This window comes from Adiantum capillus-veneris, chromosome 14 (assembly GCF_014529385.1).
Source record: "Adiantum capillus-veneris isolate H3 chromosome 14, ASM1452938v2, whole genome shotgun sequence".
Taxonomy (NCBI): domain Eukaryota; kingdom Viridiplantae; phylum Streptophyta; class Polypodiopsida; order Polypodiales; family Pteridaceae; genus Adiantum; species Adiantum capillus-veneris.
The window spans coordinates 40759162-40766909 of NC_140944.1; the positions used below are offsets into that span (position 1 = coordinate 40759162).

The following is a 7748-nucleotide window of genomic DNA, read 5'->3' on the forward strand; positions in this document are numbered from 1 at the left end:
TCGCGAGGCGGGTGAACTAGGGGTGAACTTGGGGGGTGAACTAGGAGTGAATTCGGGCGTCATTTTTGCCCTTAGTTCACCTTCAGTTCAGTTCACTGCGTGATCCGACGACTGAGATTAAAGCTGTCTCACCCTCTCAAATTTGGGCCCTAGATCCCCCCTAGCCAGAGCCGTGCCACATAGTGAGGGGGATTTGGGAAGATGAAATAGCTTGGAAGCATCCCCTCAAAAGTCGTGAGATTCGATTTGATCTCCGACCGAGGGCCTGCCCTGCTCACGGAGGCAGCTCCTCCATTTGCATGACCCTCTCACCATGCAGTTGACGTGTGATTACTTGGTAATGATGATCCTTGACAATGACGGTATGACCCTCAAATCAATCAAGGCAATAAAGATATCTGTCATTATGCAAATACGAAATGAGAGTTTTGTTAAAAAGGCGCATGGACGTGGCTACGCCGGTGCATTGCAGATCGTTGAGCTGCCATCTCTCTCACTTTGGTCGCAGTGATGAGGCGCCTGCTCTTCCTATCCCTGTTTCTGCCTCTTCATGCGCTCAGCTCCTCCCCTCCCGGCTGCCTTTTCGACTCCTCCGTAGTTTCTCCTCCTGGTCGCCTCCACCTTGGTGATGCTGCCGACTTTCCCAACAACACCCATATCGATCGCTCTTACTTCCCCTCCCACTTCATCTTTGGCGCGCTCACCCTTGCGGTCAAGGTATGTTTCTCTGTTCCTATGTCAATTAGGGCTGTTGCGGGGTCAAGTTATATTGCTTCCGTGTTCATATGTCAAGGGCTGGTCGAGGTACATCGCTTCTGTGTTTAAGGTATAGTTCAACTGTGTTCATTTGCCTCTGGTTAAGACATAAACCACATTCTTCACCACTTGGACTTTCAATCTGGCTACCCATTCTCAACATAAGCCCCTGGGGCGCAGGACTGCTGAATCTCCCCCCTTAACTTCTTTTTCCCCTTCCATTCGAGCTTCTGTTGTAGTGGCGCCCAGTTATGCGGTGTCTCTGCTGCTGAACCTGATCCCGGTACAGTAATAGTGAGGATGGATTGTCGGGTTTCGGAGGAAATATATATTGTCTTTACTCTCTGTCAGGCTTCATCAATTATGAAGAGGCCGTTTCTTATTGGCACAGCATGAAGGCTACGGCTCAGTTAACGCAACGGAGAAGGCGGACAGCATTTGGGACGTGTATGCCCGGATAAACTGTAAGTTGGTTTGCAATCTGTGTTAGTGAATTCGGTCAGATTTGATGTGATCATGTGACCGCAGTCTTGACTTCTGGTTTTGGGCAGCCACTGTTCTGGATTCAACGCAGCCTAGCAATTGTGGTGACCATTATGATCGTTACAAGGTATGACTTGACATGACAGGCTAGGACATGGTCTAGATTAATTCTGTTGATTTATCTAATTGAATGTAGGCAGGGAAATGCAATTGGTAAAAGTTAATTGTTAATTGGAGCCCTGAATGGGTTGATAGGTATCACCTGATTGACCGCACGTCGTTGATGTGCATGCACAGGAAGATATAGAGATACTGGAACAAATAGGGATGGATGCATATTGGTTCTCTATTGCGTGGACACGAATCTTTCCCAGTGCGTAGAGCTCATCTTTATTTTGGCATTTAACCCATTTCTTGGCTGCTCATGATGAGCTCATGAGATGAGGTGACAATACATATGCGTCTGTCACAATAATCAAACTCATAAACCTTAACATTTAGCGAGAATAAGTATGTGTTGCACACAGTTGCAACATAACATCAAACTAAATGGGTCATCTTTGACCTTGATGTTTCCAGATGACACAGTACCAAATGCCACTGCCAATGCAGATGCTATTGCACACTATAATGAACTTATCGATCTGCTTCTTGAAAAGGGTATGAATATTGGCCTGACTAGGAGCGCTGCCTATATTGTTTCGGTTGATCTTTGTGTAGTAACCAACCTTGTCTTGAATCCTTTTTGAGCAGGCATAGAGCCTCATGTCACTTTGTGGGCTGGAGATCATCCGCAAGCTCTCGAAGATGAGTACCATGGACTGTTGAGTGCACGATTCATGTAAGGGGCAGCTATTACCTACTGCTGAAATACTCTTTTGTCCCATGAAAAGCATATTGGATAGTTCTTTAAGAATAAGGGTTCCTCATATGATCATGCAGAGATGATTTTGTAGTGTACGCAAATGCATGTTTCGCAGCATTCGGTAATCGGGTGAAGTTCTGGATAACACTAGATGAGCCCAATGACTACGCCAGCTTGGCGTATGCATCCACACAGAGCCCACCTGGACGTTGCAGTAGCAATATCTTATCCTATTTGTCAGTCAACTGCACCACTGGAAACTCTGCAACTGAGCCCTACATTGTTGGCCACAACTTACTTCTAGCGCACTCGGCAGCAGCTTGCCTGTATAAGCAGGAATAACAAGTAAGTACCCCTTAGTTAATGCATTTATGTGTGCTGTAACTGACGCATCCGCAATTTGTGGTAACTGGGCTTCTTCAGTGTAATCTTACTGAGTAATCTTTGCGGATTAATTTTATTTTTTTTCACATTGTCAGTTCCTTTATGGCACAGATTAATAGAGCTTAATCATATGTTGGTTGAAGAAATCATTTCCTGCCAATGTGCATAAATAATGTTTTTGAAATATTTTAAGTGGCAGCAGAAGGGCCTTATAGGCATAGCTCTCTGGTTCAAATGGTATGAGCCGATAGATAGTACCAGCATCAACGATGTTGCGGCAGCTCAGCGTGCCCAAGATTTCTATTTTGGCTGGTACGTGATTTGGTTTCAACCTTTCTTACTATACGATGGATTAGTAGATACTTCAATGTTTGATTAATGTTTGCAGATTAAATACCTGAATGGCATGTTTACAATGGACACAGATTCCTTAGCAATGACATTAGTATGTGAACACTTGACCTGTGCATGAGATTTGTGTCCTTATGTAATGCAATTTAGCATAGACATATTGCTCGTATGTGGATTTAGGATTGGCGATGTAATTTTCTCAGGAATGTGGTGAATTTAATAATGCAATTAGCACAGGCATATTTCTCGTATATCGATTTAGGACCGATAAGAATGTGCAGAAGTTAGTACTTGTTGCCATCTACCAATCACTCTGTTCTCTCGAAAGATAAAGCTATAGAGGAGGCAAGAGCCCATCTAGGGCAAGTATCTTTGCTAGCTTTGTGGACTCTAGCTTCTGTATGTACATAACCAAGTATGATCCTAAGTGAGCACTTGTCTACTCAAGCACACAACCAAGTTGGGCACATGCCCAACTCAGTTCTCTGGATCAGGCTCGAGTCTGTACCTGGCTGATAAGTCTTTGAAGGTCAGCCGGCTCACTAGCTGAGCCTTCAAGCCCAAGGTCAGTCTTACAACCATATGAGAGTGAATGCCGAAGTCGATATACCATGTGATCCCAACCGTGGATCACCCACAAGTGGCTAAAATTGTTGATTCTATTTGAAGATGGTAAATTGAAGGTTGATTTAATCAGGTTCATGGACCCGTTGAGCTTTGGGGACTACCCTAAGAGCATGAAGACTATGGTGGGGCCTCGCCTTCCAAGCTTTACACCGACGCAAGCAGCAGAGTTGCGTGCCTCGTGGGATTTCCTGGGACTAAATGTGGTATCGGCCATGTATGCGATAGACACCAGTTCTGTTTATCAAGATACTGAGCTCGGCTATTTTCAAGATATGAGGGCTAATGTTACAGGTTTTCCACTCCCTTTGTAGAAAGATGCTACTCTCATTCCTTATCTGATCAATGAGCAAATCATGAATGGAAATGTGTCTAACCAAGCTTTTGATTTGTTGGGTTCTGATGATGGCAGACTATGATCTAGATGGTGTTGCAATTGGTGAGGTGAGGAGATAGATATTGAGGTATGGGTAAGGATTTAACTATATGCAGTGTCTGATTTGTCAGAAATTTGGTGTGCTAGGGTACCCTAGAGTTTTCAGTTCCATGGTGTATTACAAGAATTGTGGAGTATATGAGAGCGATATAGCAACCCGACCATGTATATAACTGAGACAGGTAGGGGAAGGACATTCATCTGCAAGCTTGTCACACCAGTACATGTATGTCGGACTGTGGGAGCCCTAGTTGGGGATGTTTGTTTAGTGCTTTAGCATTGCAAGTTTCTTGTCCTCTTTCATGCATTACTATATTGTGTACATGATTGTAGTAAATGTGATCATCAACATTGTTCAAGTGCCAAGTAGCTAATCAAGCATGGGCTATGAACAGGTTGGGGAATTGCATCAGCACTGGATATGGGAGAGAACCTGAATGATACGGCACGCGTGCAGTACTTTCATTCGGACTATGCAACTTTAAGCGAGGCTATCAGGTGACATTCTAGTTGATTTACTCTTCCGCTTTACTGAACAAGTCAAGTAGTGATCATGTAAGATTGGGGAGAGCATCACCAGCTGATCTGAATAGACGAATAGAGTGCAATAGTACCTCTTTCTAGTAGTTGTATAGCTTTGTTCACAAGAAGATTTAGAAATTTTCTCATGTAGGAAAAGGGAGTTTTTCTCAGTGTTTTTCATACAATGAATGCATAACATCATGAGCTTTTGCTCGAGAGGCACCGCATACCTAGCTAAGTACGATTGGGGGCAAGGGACCGCCTTGCCCCCAATCGTACTTAGCTAGGTATGCGGTGCCTCCCTCATAGAAGCTCATGATGTTGAGGTGAATCACGGGGTCGGTGGTCCCTTGCCCCTAATCGTACCTAGCTACGTATGCGGTGCATCCCTCATAGAAGCTCATGGTGGTGAGGTGAATCACAATGTAGGAAATATTGTGAAAATTTGTCCAAAACTTCTTGTGGTTAAGGGAAGGGATGGCTGACAAGTATATATTTATGCGTAGGGATGGAGGTGATGTGAGAGGCGTTTTTGCTTGGTCACTAATGGATGGATTTGAGCTCTTCCAAGGCTTGGCCAATCGATTTGGGTTGGTGTACGTGGATGAGGACATGGATCGTTATCTGCGTTTTGGCATCAAATGGTTCTCAGCAGCAGCAGCAACTCCACGCTTGCCATCACCACTCACTCTCCCCTTGCCTCAGCCACAACTCTCCAGAACGTGTGACTCACTCTGGCGACAAAATAACCTTTTGACTCTCTCTCTCTCTCTCTCTCTCTTTCGCACGGGAAAGAGTACCTGCTCCAAAACTTGTGACTTGAGAGTCGTCTCTCTCTCTCTCTCGCACGGGAAAGAGTACCTGCTCCAAAACTTGTGACTTGAGAGTCGTCTCTCTCTCTCTCTCTCTCTCTCGTCTCTCTCTCTCTCTCTCGCTCGCTCGAACGGGAAAGAGTACCTGCTCCAAAACTTGTGACTTGAGAGTCGTGACATATATTACTGTAATGCTGACAAAATAACTCGGATTTTTTTTTTAAACGAGGTCAGTTCGCTTTTATCCTTTTAAGGTGCCTACTGAAGATAATATCAATTATGGGAACGGGTATGAATGAGTGCTTGCAATCACAAGTCTTTTTTTTATTTTCATATAAAATTTTATTGTCCATTATACACACATAATCAAAATGACTTTTATATTTTTATACTATATAATGGAGCTTAAAATTTCTAAGGAAGAAGAGACCTTTAATGTTTTTACACTCTCTTTTTCCTTTTGGCTTTCTAAAAGAAGCCTTAGAGAAGCGGCAGGTTAGGCATACTTTAAATGTTGTCAGTGATGATTGAGACTTGCTTTAAATATCACCCTTTATTTCACCCTTCATTTCACATCCTGTATTGGTTGGCTTTTCTTACATTCTATTGTTTTAGAATGTTCCAAGTGAAGCTTCACCTTGCATAATTCTAGTAATTTTTAATTTATTTTGCAAAACTCACAATTGTGAGTGAATTATATTGAGCAGCCCAAAAAAATTACAAGGTCATGCTCTTGTTGAGCCATGACATCATCCAGAGACTATAATTACAACAGGGCAACCACCCCCATCGATACATATGGTCCAAAAAATGGTCCTTTTGAGATCTTTACGTTGTAGGCATTCCATCTGTTGACAACAATGCACAAGTAGTCCTAGACCAATCCTCTGAGTGCTACTTGCGCTCGAGCTTCCATATTAGCACTTTGCTTTCTTGGGTAATTTCTGCGAAGCTTGCCACCTCAGAACCTCCTTCAAACACACGGCGGTTCCTTGTCTGCCATACATTATGTAAAAAGAAATATCTGACGATTTGAGTGCTGACGAGGAGGGCAGGACTTTCTGAATTCTTGCCTCCAAGGAATAGGTCAGTCTTGAAGAACCTAATTTTCCATGTTCTTTGGACCCACTTGCATATTTTCCCTGCGAGGCCTTTAATAGTTGGGCAGTCCATGAATAGGTGGGCCAGATCTTCTCTAGCTGTCTTGCACCCCAAGCATCGATATGATCCAATCCCTCTCTCCTGAATCTTCACCCCCGTCGGTAGAGCACCCCAAATTACCTTCCATAGAAAGACCTTCATGTGCTGCGGAACCTTTGGCTTCCATATGTACTCCAATACTTGCTCCCACCTTTCCTCCAGCCATTGCTTTTTCCGTAGCTTGTTTAGGGGGCTAGACCAATTTTTCTTATGCATCATTGTCTGATAAATGCTTTTAGGATGGGGTTTCCCTAATAGACTGCTTCTGGGCCATTTCCAGGCATTCCAGTCAAACACCGAATCATAGATGACATCACTACATTGTCAAGCTCCTTCATCACTTTGTGGACCAGCAAGACCTCCAAGCTATTTAGTTGGTACTGGGTAACCAGAAGGTCCATGGTGTTCCAACTCTTGTTGCCACTGTCCTAGAAGTGTCCAAGCCGCTTCAGAACCTTATTATTCAGTTTCTTGGCTGTCTCAATCCAATAGGGAGTTTGTGGCAGATCTACAACTTTGGACAGCCAGGGGGACCAATGCAAAATGGACTTCTTGAAGTATCTGACTTCTTCCCCCTACTTTAAGACTCTTGCAGCTCTCTTGCATTTTCTTGCCAATTCTCTTGAGCTGCCTCCCAGTCTTAAGGTAGACCACTCCGGGGCTACCAGTTTGTCATGGACCTCCACCTCTCTCCACTTTCCACCATCCGAGCCAAGTTTAGATGTTTCTATCATATCTTTGACCTTGACAGCCCAAACTTGATCCTGTTTAGCCAAGGAGATAACAAACTTGGCGCAACAAGCTTCTGCATGGGCACACACACACACACACACACACACACACACACACACACACATTGATGAGTTCTTTTTACTTCATAGCCTCACTTGGCTTGACTTTTCTTGCATTCTATCAATTAGTTCTAATCAATGTTGGAGAAAGTCTCTTTTATTAAGAGACCATTGGTCAAATTTCCTCCTCATCACAAAGAAGCGAACCGAAACTAGCTTAAATTTGTAAGATTTTAAAACTAGTTTCTTACATATTTCATCGTTTTACTTCTCGTTACCATGATTTTCAACCGGCTAGTCTCGATTTTCAACCGGCTCAATGCTAAGCTAAAACAATCCTTTCCCGAACATTGATTCCAGTTAAACTCAACCTAATGACTTTATTACTTTTTTATAATTTTAGAAAGCTATCGTGATCCTTTCACTTTTTTTAAAAAAATAGTCAGGCGCAGTGAATTATATTAGAGAGAAAATAAGATACTACAAACGAGGTAGGCAAGGAGGCCAACATGGATAATTACAAA

At 43.4% G+C, this 7748-nt stretch overlaps 1 pseudogene across 1 annotated transcript; it reads left to right on the forward strand.

The window, feature by feature from the left end:
* The first annotated feature begins 276 nt into the window (after positions 1-276).
* LOC147442253 (beta-glucosidase 34-like) lies at positions 277-5377 on the forward strand (annotated as a pseudogene). The gene is made up of 13 exons (XR_015190188.1): positions 277-717; positions 1148-1220; positions 1308-1366; positions 1537-1612; positions 1819-1899; positions 1993-2080; positions 2182-2449; positions 2682-2800; positions 3537-3757; positions 3876-3907; positions 3987-4081; positions 4295-4397; positions 4928-5377. The product of XR_015190188.1 is annotated as a beta-glucosidase 34-like (transcript).
* Positions 5378-7748: the final 2371 nt, after the last annotated feature.